At 43.3% G+C, this 13,685-nt stretch overlaps 1 protein-coding gene across 1 annotated transcript in view; it reads left to right on the top strand.

Moving 5' to 3' along the window:
- The window catches only part of large2 (LARGE xylosyl- and glucuronyltransferase 2), a 100,521-nt gene that overhangs the window by 64,133 nt on the left and 22,703 nt on the right, over window positions 1-13,685 (top strand). The window lies entirely within an intron of this gene.

Below are 13,685 nucleotides of genomic sequence, written 5' to 3'. Positions count from 1 at the left end.
GCAAGAAAGAGATTTTTTTTTTAATGAGTGAATACAATAAGTGCTAAGAGCAAGTAACAGGATAGTAGCTCTTGAAGAGGTGAGTTTTCAACCTGTGCTGAAAGATGGGCAGCGACTCCGCTGTCCTGACATCAGTGGGGAGTTCATTCCACCACTGTGGGGCCAGGACAGAAAAGAGCCGTGACCGGGTCGATCGGCAGCAGGGGCCTCTGAGCGACGGGGCAATCAGGCATCCCCAGGCAGCAGAGCGAAGTGGTCGGGCAGGGGTGTAGGGCTTGACCATGGCCTGGAGATAGGAAGGAGCTGTTCTTTTCACTGCCCTGTAGGCTAGCACCAGCTACTGGGAGCCAGTGTAGGGACATGAGAAGGGGAGTTGTGTGGGAGAACTTAGGGAGGTTGAACACCAGATGAGCTGCAGCTTTCTGAACAAGCTCCAGAGGTCTGATGGCCAACGCCGGGGCGCCAGCAAGGAGGGAGTTGCTGTAGTCCAGCCAGGAGATGACCAGAGCCTGGATGAGCACCTGTGCCATCTCGTCGGTGGGGAATGGACGAATCCTCCTGATGTTATAGAGGAGAAATCTGCAGGAGCGAGCAACCGATGCAACGTTTGCAGCAAACAACAGTTGGTCGTCCAGGATCACACCCAGATTCCTCGCAGTCCGAGTTGGCGTCACCACAGTGTTGTCAGGCCAGGTCTCAGTGCGGGCAACCTTTCCCCATGAGGAACATCAGCTCTGTTTTGTCCAGATTGAGCTTCAGTTGGTGTGTCGCCATCCACTCCGAGATGTCAGTCAAGCATGCAGCAATGCGTGCTTGACTGACTATACACTCACTGGCCACTTTATTAGGTACACCTTGCTAGTACCGGGTTGGACCCCCTTTTGCCTTCAGAACTGCCTTAATCCTTCGTGGCATAGATTCAGCAAGGTACTGGAAACATTCCTCAGAGAGTTTGGTCCATATTGACATGATAGCATCACGCAGTTGCTGCAGATTTGTCGGCTGCACATCCATGATGCGAATCTCCCGGTCCACCACATCCCAAAGGTGCTCTATCGGATTGAGATCTGGTGACTGTGGAGGCCATTTGAGTACAGTGAACTCATTGTCATGTTCAAGAAACCAGTCTGAGATGATTCGAGCTTTATGACATGGCGCGTTATCCTGCTGGAAGTAGCCATCAGAAGATGGGAACACTGTGGTCATAAAGGGATGGACATGGTCAGCAACAATACTCAGGTAGGCTGTGGCGTTGACACGATGCTCAATTGGTACTAAGGGGCCCAAAGTGTGCCAAGAAAATATCCCCCACACCATTACACCACCACCACCAGCCTGAACCGTTGATACAAGGCAGGACGGATCCATGCTTTCATGTTGTTGACGCCAAATTCTGACCCTACCATCCGAATGTCGCAGCAGAAATCGAGACTCATCAGACCAGGCAACGTTTTTCCAATCTTCTATTGTCCAATTTTGGTGAGCCTGTGCGAATTGTAGCCTCAGTTTCCTGTTCTTAGCTGACAGGAGTGGCACCCGGTGTGGTCTTCTGCTGCTGTAGCCCATCTGCCTCATGGTTCGACGTGTTGTGCGTTCAGAGATGCTCTTCTGCATACCTCGGTTGTAATGAGTGGTTATTTGAGTTACTGTTGCCTTTCTATCAGCTCGAACTAGTCTGGCCATTCTCCTCTGACCTCTGGCATCAACAAGGCATTTTCGCCCACAGAACTGCCGCTCACTGGATATTTTCTCTTTTTCGGACCATTCTCTGTAAACCCTAGAGATGGTTGTGCGTGAAAATCCCAGTAGATCAGTAGTTTCTGAAATACTCAGACCAGCCCGTCTGGCACCAACTACCATGCCACGTTCAAAGTCACTTAAATCACCTTTCTCCCCCATTCTGATGCTCGGTTTGAACTGCAGCAGATCGTCTTGACCATGTCTACATGCCTAAATGCATTGAGTTGCTGCCATGTGATTGGCTGATTAGAAATTTGCGTTAACGAGAAGTTGGACAGGTGTGCCTAATAAAGTGGCCGGTGAGTGTATATATAATGAAGTGAACTATGATAATAAGATAATGTAGTGGACATAAAGAAGGTTTGGGTAACATGATGAGTCCCCTCTGGATGTCAGGATGGAGCTGCAGCAGGTGTAAGGGGAAATCCAAGCCGTCATGGCACTCTGTGGTTCTGCTTCCATTTCCCCTGCTCTCTGTGCGGCGACACCAAGGAAACCCTAACCTCTGACTGCTGTCCCCCCACCTGTTTATGTGTGAAAACCTGCAAAAATGCATCTGGGACTAGTACACATGACCCCTGACCTCATAACAAGGAGACAAGTGCTGGTGTTAACCTATCAGAGGGTCCAGAGAAAACCCAGCTGATCTCCTGAAACTAACACTGACTGTCAAAGGTTTTTTGTTCATAGACCAAATCAGGAAAAGAGCTGTTGACCTCATGACTCTTTCCAAGGCTGGTTTTATCTCAGGTGTGCTATTTTATTTCCCCTCTCTTCTTTTTTTTTCTTTGTTTCGTTCTTTCCATCTCACTTTCTTCATTTCTCTTTTCAGTCCTACACATGAGTTGACTGGGTTTTTCCCGGTGGCCCTGGTTTTAGAAACAGAACATGAGAAGCTTCCAGAAAAGGCAGATAAAAGCCTCTGATACTCCTTCTGCACAGTCATTCTCCCTGATGATCCCCTCCAGCTATTGTCGTCCTTAATGAAGGATCTATTGGCGGAGCTTCATTAACCAAGGCACTCGGCATGCTCCAACTGGCTCTCTGCCCCACTAAACAAAACACAACATGCCTGTATCCTTAGTAATTATAGACCACATACTGCCCGCACCTCATGTGGGCCCATACGTGCTGTACCCAGCACACAAACACACTAAATAATACACAGACTGCATGCATTTTCACAGCATGAGGTTAACCATCGGCAGTGTACAATCTGATTACTCCTTAATATAAAATTTACCTGCGTGCCTCCAGGCACAGGGAGACAAAGAAGAGACTTTGCATTCCTGAGCTTGGAGTGGCTCCCCTCTCTTTTGTCTCAGTGAGTTAACAGTGAGTAAGCTGACACCTCTCCTCTCCTCTCCTCTCCTCTCCTCTCCTCTCCTCTCCTCTCCCCTCCCCTCTCGCTCTCTCTCTCTTTCTCTCTCTTTCGCTCTCCCTCTCTCTCTCTTTTCCCCAGTTTATTCTGTTCCTACTCTCTTTCCTCCATCTTTCTCCTCTCATGTATCTGACTTGATCATGGAGCTGAACTCAATTCAGTAAAAGGCTGCGTATCAGAGAGACAGAGAGAGAGAGAGAGAGAGAGAGAGAGAGAGAGAGAGGGAGAGGGAGAGGGAGAGGGAAAGAGAGAGACGTAGAGGAGGTGGATTGGAGTCAGTGCCTTTCAGGAAGGAGGAACAGTAGGCGGAGTTTGGCTGCATGAGGGCTGGGAACCAGACAGGGACGGAGGTAAAGAACTGGGACAAAGTCCGCGTGAAGAAAAAGACTGCCAGCAGACCTATAGTATCTGAAAGGAGAGAATAAGGAGAGGAAGGGGAGGAGCATGAAAAAGGGAGAGGGTATGATGAACCGCATGGCTCGCCCCTTGCAACTAAATTGTAACCTGATGAAACATGCTGAGCGCACTCTGCACACAGGAGAAAAAAAATCCCCACAGGTTGGAAGGTAGGTCAAAGGTAGCTGTAGCTGGTTATTGGGTCACTCTTTATCTGTGTTCGTGTGTGTGCCCTGAATACCCCCCCCCACACACACACACGCAAGCCTGTGTGCAGATTTTTGTATATTCATGCATTACTGTGTTCCTTACATAATTCCCCTATCAGCTCTGAAGGCATCATTTTGTCCTATGGGGTACTGCTAACAAACCTGTAGCAAAGAGAGAGAGAGAGAGAAAAGAAGAGAAAGAACTCGAAACAGTTGCGGTAGTGGATGAAAAGATCCTGACAAGCTGACTCTGGATTTTATCCAGAGCTTTAAATGGAAAGCTTTGTAAGAGGATTTTATTCCACCTATGATGCTTCATCTTCAACTTTTCATCTCTTCAGGTATGCCCTCTTTTGTCTTGTGATTGTTTCATCAAAGCTTTTTAATCTCTCACATTACTGCTCACCTTCATTCATCCGTAACTTTTCTTTTTTATATTTTTTCCACATGGTTGCGTTCCCTTCCCCCTTGCCCAGCTTGGCGATCTATTTTTGATACCATTGACGGTGGCTTTGCTAGCCTAGCCTTTCCACCTATGCTATATTTTATGGGAGAGGAATGAGTAACTTCGGTCGCAGTGAGACAGAGCTCGGTGTTATTTATCTGTTTCTCTCCTTTCAGGTGGGAGAGGAATTCTTATCTTAATCTCCTGTATTGTCAATATGCGTGGCCACGATGCCATGCCGTCTGGGGCTGTGTGCGTCTCTTTGTGATTTATCAGTATAAGCTGACGCAGGATTAGTGGGCTTGTGACCGAGGGTAACCTTTTCCTTTTCATTTCCCTCCACTCACACAGGGCACAGGGAACCTCAGCTGGTCCCAGAGATAAGAGCAGGAATTCATGTTGGCAACAATGATCTTTAATATTCTCTCCCCTCTTTCTCTTTCACTCATTCTATCACTCTCTCTGTCTCCCTTTCTCTCTCTCTTTCTTTCCCTCAATGGTGAAACTGTGAGCAAGAGCATATTTCAAATTTACACCATTTACAACACATTTCTTCTTGCATAATAAATGTATTCGTTATTTGGAAGAGTGGGACTGTGCACTTACACAGTTTACGAGGATGTGTGTGTCATGCGTTTCTTCAGTGTATTTGGACTGAGAATCCATAATGGAAACAAAATTCTTTCCATGGGAGACAGCTGTTTGCATGCACTAGCCGGCAATATAAAAGCTGGAGGACGGTCCATACCTCGCCCAATTGCTTTGATGCAGTTTCAAACTCGTGAAAAAGCAGGGGCGGGTGAATGTGGCCACAGGCCTTTGATGGCAGCAGATTAGTGGAGACAGGTTAAGAGAGGGTACAGGGGTTGGTGGACTTTAATACTTGGAGTGATAAAGGGTAATGGGAGGAAGTTTAATCAAGAAGAGGAAACGGATAAGCCAAGGTTTTCATCAGAAGCCAACAGGACCATGCAAAGGCTACCTATAATTTGGTGATAATCCCTTTATTAAAGTTCTATATATATTAATGTGATGACTGAGACCAAGGGTACTGTGATATTTATCACAGTGCTCCGTGTATGCCCGTTCATGTCAATATAATCGACTGAATGAGGCGTAATTACTTGCAAGGTGTCACCCGTCATCATACTGCACCTTCAGAAGTTCAGTTTCAGGGACTCTACCTTTATTTCTAATGCACACCTGATGACTCTTTTCTGAACAATGGATAAATGGCCTCTCGAGTTACTAAGGAGCGACAAATTACCACAGAGGCAGTTAATGAAAACAAAATGAAATATATATGGCTATATTTTAATCAATATTCACAGCCTGGGACAATATATTGAAATGTGAATGTTATTGGAGCACTCTCCCTTACCATCTAAACAGTTCAATTGAATTATTCTGATTGGCCAAGCAGTGATTAAACTATCGTGTGCATGTAAACAAAATATAATGTAATGATATTACCTGCAGTTAGAGTGTGTGTAAGCATAACACGCACTGTATTCTATCACAGAATTTATCTTAAGACAGCTTTTGCATGCACACATACAGTATATTGCTGCTACAGACCGACTAGAAAATTTCTGGTGAAAATGGAATCCGTTTATACAACACCTCAAGGCAGTAATGGAGTCTGTCTTGTCTTATTTCATGATGAGGGGTAGAAAGTAGTACCCAGACATGTGTACACACACACACACACACACACACACACACACACACACACACACACACACACACACACACACATACACACACACACACACACACATACACACACACACACTTGAATTGTTTGTTCCTTTTATGATTTTTTCCCCAAGGTATTCATGAGTATATTTGTAAGTTGTGTATCTGTGATAGGACTAACAAGTGTATTCTGGAGTTCTTTTGTGTCTCTTGTAGAGGAGAGCGAAAGAGGGAGAGAGAGAGGGAGAGAGTGAGAGAAAGAGAGAGAGAGAGAGAATGAAGGCTTGGGCTAAGGTCAAGAGACAGACAGATAGGAGTTTATTATCTGGCTCCCTTCTTATCCTAGTCCCCTGAGGCAGGAAGCACCCCTTGATTATTATTTAATCAGTACTATCTCCTTCCTTGATTCTCACAGTGCTAAAAAGCCCTTCAGTTTTTAATGAGGGACACTACTGCTAACGACCGCAACCAATGGACCCAAGCTTTGCTTTCAGCTCTTAATTGCATTATCATATGTTCCCCTGGGGCCTGGACTGACTGACACCACACCTCAAAGATAGGCACAGGGCAGACCTCCCTCTCCCTCTATAGAAGAGGGGGTTAGGATGACAGACAGCCAGGTCTGTGTCTTCATTTACAGCCATTAGATTTTTTTTTCTTGTGGTACGAGCCAGGCTCCACCCACATAGTCTCTGTCCCTCCAGGCCTATTCCCGGATCTGATTAGATGGCTGTGGGGGCTGCACACAGCTGCGGTATTCCACTGCCTCCCTTTTCATATCAATGGTAACAGTGGCTGACCCCCTTCCCCCCATTTTTATGGCTACAGTTACACCCCCAAAAGTGCAAGTGTTTTATGCTGCGAGTGCAGAATCAACAAAGACTGCCTATTAAAGCCCTCTTTAGCAGCTCTGTCCCTCACTTTTATGTCCACCCGGGGTTTATAAGTAGTCTATGGGCTAAAAGTCCATACACCTTGGCATACCACAGCACATCCTCTCTCCTCCCCTCTTTTCCTACGTTTCACCCCTCCTCTCTCCTCCTAACCCCTTTTTTAATCTGCTCCCCATCACTCCTTTCATCCATAGTCTTCCCATCTCAGCACCTTCCACTGCTCTTAATGACTTACAGTGCATATATCAACCTTACTAATTAACTCATAAATCATCCATACACACAGACGGTATGCATAGCTTTTACCTAAATGCACTGTCGGAGAAGCTGTCTATATATAGTTCAGCTGCTTAGCTGACCTATATCTGACCTTACCACCACTTTGCAATCTGAAATTTTTTGATTTTTAATAATTAACTACTTCGAGTTTGTGGTTAGTAGCATGTAGAAAATGCCATATCATAGCATTTGTAGACTTATTCACTACAGTAGATTGCAAGTTGCTGAAAAGTACATCCCCTCTATGTGGCATTAACCTTAATAAAACACTAATAGTGTTTTAGTTCAAGCTAGCTTTTTTTTTATTGGAAATATTTCTCTGAAAGGACTTGTATAGCAGCAACTGATCCAGTGTTTCGTCCTTTAAACATGAAGAAACCGTTTTATATGTATTTTGACTCTGAAAGTTGAGAATGTTTGTTTGAAGTAGAGAAAATTTGTTTCTTGTGAAAGCTAGAAAACGTTGATTGTATGTACCTAGTAAAATTGCAATTTCCACGACCCCTGCAAAAGCAAATCAGCATGAGAGTTTAACCAGTAACAAGTTAAGATATGTTGTCAACCTCTACTCTGAGCCACTGTTATGAAGAGTTAACTAAAAAATATGCATACTGTAAAAATATATAATAAAGAATACAGCCATATGACAACTAAATATGGGCTTGAATGTATCTTCATAGATGTAATTAATATGTTTGTTTACAATTGTGTGTCATTTGTCTCTTTTATTTTGACTCACATATTTGGACAGTTTGCTGTCTTCAGTCTTTCATATAGTCCTTTTTTTCTTTTTTTTCTTTTTGAATAGGGTTTTAATGTGGGCTTTTGGGTCCAAATCAAACCTCTCTCTCTCTCTCTGGTATGCCTGAACACCATACTAAGCTAAAGTAAGATTTATTTTTTTCTAGTGTACTTCAGTAGATTCACCTGTTACTCTTATCATCCAGTATTGTGCCTGTATAGCAGTACAGACACTCTTCAAGAATGGTTACTTTGAAAAACTATATATTAGAGTGTAGTTCAAACATAAACCAAGTCAACTGAGTGAAGGTCTTTAACCAATATAACAATACTAGAAGAGTGCACTAAGTACAGTGCAGATCTCCACCAGGCGTATCTCCTCTTTTCCAGTACTTGGACTTTGGTGACAAACCAGCTGAGGAGTTAGCATTCAGTTGCGGTATAAAACAGGTTTTTCAAAGGTTTTAAATCACCACAACCATGAGAGGTCCTTAATCATACAGCCATAGCTGTGCACAAAAATTATTAGGCTGATAGGTCCAGGTATGAGAGATTAGCAGCGGACAGACACACATGGTCAGAAAAAAACAGTATTTTCCCTGCCATTATTAAACTTTTGCACAGTGCCCAAGTCGATTGAAGGAGAAATATGGAAAAAAATAAATGTTTAGTATGCAACGCTGAAGCTAAAAAATCTACTTAATAAAAATGTTTTGCCTGTCAGTCTGTGGATGTGCAGCCTACTGGGCGGACACTCACATGACTGCGACCAAGTCTAACATGAACTTACAATTTCCAAAAAGAAAAGGTGTGCTATGTGACCATTTCGGTCTAACTCTAACCCTGTGTTTATTTTCATAATATAATAAAGCTGGGTAAACCGTTTCACTTTCTGTTTTGACTTCAACCAAGAGGAATTTGTTCCTTTATAACTTTCTCAGTTTTTGGATTATCAAAATTCTTTTACAAACTTTTAATTATGTTGCTGCCCGATCTAAGTCAACCGTAGATGTGAGTCATGCATGCGCACGATTGACTTATGCCTCTTTTCCACTACATGGTATCGGCTCAACTCGACTCAATGTTTTTCGTTTTCCATTACTGGAAAGTACTGGCATTTTGATAACTGTTACCACTTTTCTGGTACCACCTTTGTCGAGGTTCCAAAAAAACCTGGAGACGGTACCAAAATCAATGCAGACCAGCTACACTGAGGGGGTACTGTTACGCTAATGGAAAACGACTCTCTGTGAGTCGAGTCGAGTTGAGTTGAGCCGGTACCATGTCGTGGAAAAGGGGCATTAGATTGGGCAGGGAACAGAGAGCAGCGTTGGTGGAGCGAGCTCGGGAGTAAAAGAGGAGAGAGAGCAGCGATGGTGTAAACAAATGTGTTTCAAAAGTTTTGATACGAGAGGTTCCTCATCATACAGTCACAACTGTGCACAAACATTTTTAGGCTGACTGGGCCAGTAGTATGCAAGATTAATAGCATACAGACAAACACACACACACACACATGCACACACACGCACACTCACACACACACACACACACACACACACACACACACACACACACACACACACGTACATGACCAAACACGCATCTGCCTGGAGGGGATAATAAAGTGAGTGTTAACTATCATTTCATGGACTATTTGGGAGGTCTGTAAACCTTGCAGTTTTGTGTACGAACACATTCACATATGTACCATGCTGACTGTACTCTGGTGACATACAGTACCTATGTCTTACTATTATATAAGGAGGTTTATGGTAACAAAGCCAGGTGTGTCAGCCCTGGAGCCATGTCTTTATTTTAGGGTAGCCACACACAGAGGGAAGGGAGGATGTAACATCTTTTCACAGACTTGTGGAGGGTGAGAGACAAGAAGAGTAGTTTGTTTACTGAAGGAATGGTATTAAGCGAATTGTTACATTTTGTCCTTTATTTTGGTAGGTTTGTTTCTCTTTGGCTACTTTCAGCTGCCTCTTTCAAGGCCTTACAGTGTCAAGGACTAAACTGCCAGGGTTTTTTCTATCTTAGATAAAAAGATTCACCTGGCCGTCCTTTGCCTTTTCTGAATTTGTTAAGGCTGTGAAGGACTTCGGTTTTTTGTCTCCAGCCATCGTTTTGCATTTCATCCAGTGGAGTTATCATCAGTTTGTACTTTACTTCTCCTCTATTATCCTTTTCAATTTCAATCAATTGAAAAATGCATTATTTGTGGAGTGCTTTCATATTTCTGAAGTGCTTGTACATATGAAAGAGGAATTTGATCATCAATAGATGAATCTAAAATATGAAAGAGCCAAATGTCCCCCCGACCCTCAAAAAATCTTATGACTAGTTTATATAGTCATCATATTTTAATGAAATGCAGCTTAATATAGTGTTTTAATAAGACTTATTCAAATCAGTTCAAAGAGATTTTTCATATCAATAAACTCAGAGAAATATTTTTCACCTGACATAGTAGCTGTGGGTTGCAATTGGTAAATTTTGCTAAAAACTCAAAGTAGTTATTCTTTACAGTCATTTTTCAAGATGCTTGAGTGATTCTAGTAGCACGGTGGCCCAGTGGTTAGCACTGTTGCCTCACAGCAAGAAGGTCCTGGGTTCAAACCCCAGGCCGTCCCAGGTCCTTTCTGTGTGGAGTTTGCATGTTCTCCTCATGTCTATGTGTTTACTCCAGGTGCTCCGGTTTCCTCCCACCATCAAAAAGACATGCATGTTAAGGTTAATACTCCTGTCTGCGTCCCTGACTGAGACAGTGGAAAGAAGAACTGGAGTTGGTCCCGAGGTGCTGCAGCTGCCCACTGCTCCTATACAGTATGATGGAGTAAATGCAGAGGACGAATTTCCCCACAGGGGTTAATAAAAGTGTATCTTATCTTAGTTGGGTCTGTATCAATCAGTCAATCAATCAATCAGTCAATCAATCTCTAGCCCAAACCTAATGTACATAGAACATTATGTGCTGTACATAAAATGCAATATGATGCAGTACAAAACAAGCCAACAGCATCATGTTGACTCATGATGTGTTGATCAGCTACCACAATGAATTTAGCAAAACACTATAACACTTTTGCCCATGTAGACGATGGCCGAGAAACACAACCCCTCCCCCCCGATCATTTTGTAGAATCATTTTCATCGGGATGGTAGAAAATGGTTAAGATTTCAAGAGGGACAATTGTTTAAACATTAAAAGATAGAGTGTGTGTGTGTGTGTGTGTGTGTGTGTGTGTGTGTGTGTGTGTGTGTGTGTGTGTGTGTGTCTAGAAGGCCAATGCAAACCCTACTTGGGCTGAGTGCATGTAGGACGTGTGCTGGATATGAGCCTGGGTAAGATAAAGGAGTAGGTGGGGCATCAAGTTTAGCCAATAAAAACATAACTATGTTGAAACATTCATGCATACTCCTTCTTCTTATCATCTTCATTGAGGTCAGGACAAAATCAGAGTAAGCATTACATAGTTAAAACACAGATTGTTGCTCTTTCGATTTAGTTGGCTTTCTTTTGGTTCTTTGAAATGTGAAAGGTCACCAGACACAGTGATGGGGAGGTTGTTTTAACAATACAACCTCAATTTGGCGATTCATTAGTTGTTGGGTAACTAACTGACAAATGACCTGGAAAATTACCCAAAGTCCTTACTTTGGCACCACCACGATCAGGCAGTGATAGAGCTGGCATACCTTAGAAAAGACTATATAAACATTTAATACTATACCAAACCACTGTGTTGTTTCAATCCATGTAAACCCTTTGATTGATGTAACTGATTACTCTCAGTCATTGGTATGTTGGTTCCATATATTGGATGGCACGGTGACCCAGTGGTTAACACTGTTGCCTCACAGCAAGTAGGTCCTGGGTTTGGACCCCTGGCCATCCCAGGTCCTTACTGTATGGAGTTTGCATGTTCTCCCTGTGTCTGCCTGGGTTTCTTCCGGGCACTCCGGTTTCCTCCCACCATCAAAAAGACATGCATGTTAGGGTTAATACTCCCGTCTGTGCCCCTGACCAAGGCAATGGAAAGAAGAACTGGAGTTAGTCCTTAGGCACTGCAGCTGCCCACTGCTCTTATACAATAGGGTGGCTTAAATGCAGACAACACTTTCATTGTAACCTACAATGACAAAATAAAATGGCTTTCTTCTACTATAGACATCCTCATTGTGGTAGATTTGTTTACGGAAGACATACGTGATCCTGTAAAGTCATTTTGAAAGTTCACACTCTGTGATCAGGTCTTTCAATTCAAATGTCCTCCTTTTAGATGACACATACAAACAGGTGTGCGGGAAGATGTTTTAAGTAGGGGGGCTGCCAACTAAAACAAAAAGTATTGTGGTGAGCCGGTGTAGAAGAATGAGTCGAGAGGCAGAGCTCTCTTTTTAATCACAACTCCTGTGCCTCATACTCCGCACGACCCTGGGAGTGCTCTTTTATTCACAACGACCAGAACGGACCAGAACTGACAACAACGTAAGCACCCCCCCCCCCCGCCCATCTCCCAAGTGGTAACATCAGTCCCAGTCACAGTCCTACAGTCATTTAGTCAGTAAACGGTCTCCTAGTTTGTCTGGGTCGAACCCCCAAAACAACACAAGAATAACCACAACATGAACACAACATCATCAAAACACAATTTTAAATCTTCCATTAACAGTCCCATCAGCCATTGCACTCCCCCAGTGCAGAACCATCGCCGACAGTCAGAGCGACCGCTTCCCCCGGTCGCTACAGTATGACATCATTGTTTTGTTTGTAAGGTGCGTGTGTAGCAGATTTGGAATAGAGTGTTTACTCACTTTATTATTAAAAATGTACATTCCATGCAGCCCTAGCCCACTGTTTAAAATAAAGGTGTGGTTTATTTTTTTGCATTTGTACATTAGGAAAAGTTAGGCATACTGCTGGGTCTGAGATGCTGCACAGTCTCCTGCAACTAATGGGGACGGGAGGGGGAGGTCGTCAGGCCAAATTGTGTCCGGGGTGCTAAAATGTGTCTGGGTGATGTCATAGCAATGCAACCGTGACTGGTTGTTTAAAATAAAATTTTGTGACCCTTTTTTTGGGTTGCTAGCTACCTAGCTAACTTGTCATTGATGTCAAAAAACATATAATAGCAAATTTGGGACATTTTGTTTTAATGGAGAATAGGTTTATGAACATCTTTATTGAAAAGCTCGTCCACGCTACATAACATTAGCTAGCTAGTTTGCTAGCTAGCGAACAAGGTGATCAACCAGTAGATGAACTTTCACCTAAAAGTATGCTTTTTTGGTGCTTTTCGAAAAACATATCCTAATATAAACAATTGCAAGTCGAATATAAACGGTAACCCTGCGAATGTATTGTACAATGTAGCTAAAAAGAGTACACTGTTAAGCTTGCTTTTGCCTGCAATATTACGACTCTACAAACTACAGCGAGAGAGGAATGTTAGAATGCGAGCGGTCATGATTGCATTGCGATGACGTCACCTGGACACATTTTGGCAGCCCAGAGACAATTTGGCCTGACGCCGCGCTAATGCATACAAACTTAACTGAATAAATTCTGTGAAACAACCCCTTACCTTGGATGTTTGTAATTTTCTAGTTAATAATTTCAATCAGTCGTTTGTTGTGGGTTTGCCCCTGGACAGCAATGTTCAAACTAAAATTGTTTCTTGTGTTCGACCTCTGACAGTTAACACAACAAATACGTGACAGGAGTCAAATGTTGGACCTCGCGTTTTGGCAGCAGTGTCCAGTCGTGTTTCTTCGGGCTCCTATCTAATTAAAGTGAAACTGGATTAATTAATCGCATTGTAAAACAAAGACAGGCCTCTTGCACTGATCAACCTAATCACACAAGATGGACTGCGGCACGAAGGGAGAAATAA

This window comes from Lampris incognitus, chromosome 4 (assembly GCF_029633865.1).
Source record: "Lampris incognitus isolate fLamInc1 chromosome 4, fLamInc1.hap2, whole genome shotgun sequence".
NCBI lineage: Eukaryota > Metazoa > Chordata > Actinopteri > Lampriformes > Lampridae > Lampris > Lampris incognitus.
The sequence above is the reverse complement of the archived record's forward strand: the minus strand, read 5'-3'. Positions and strand labels throughout refer to the sequence as shown.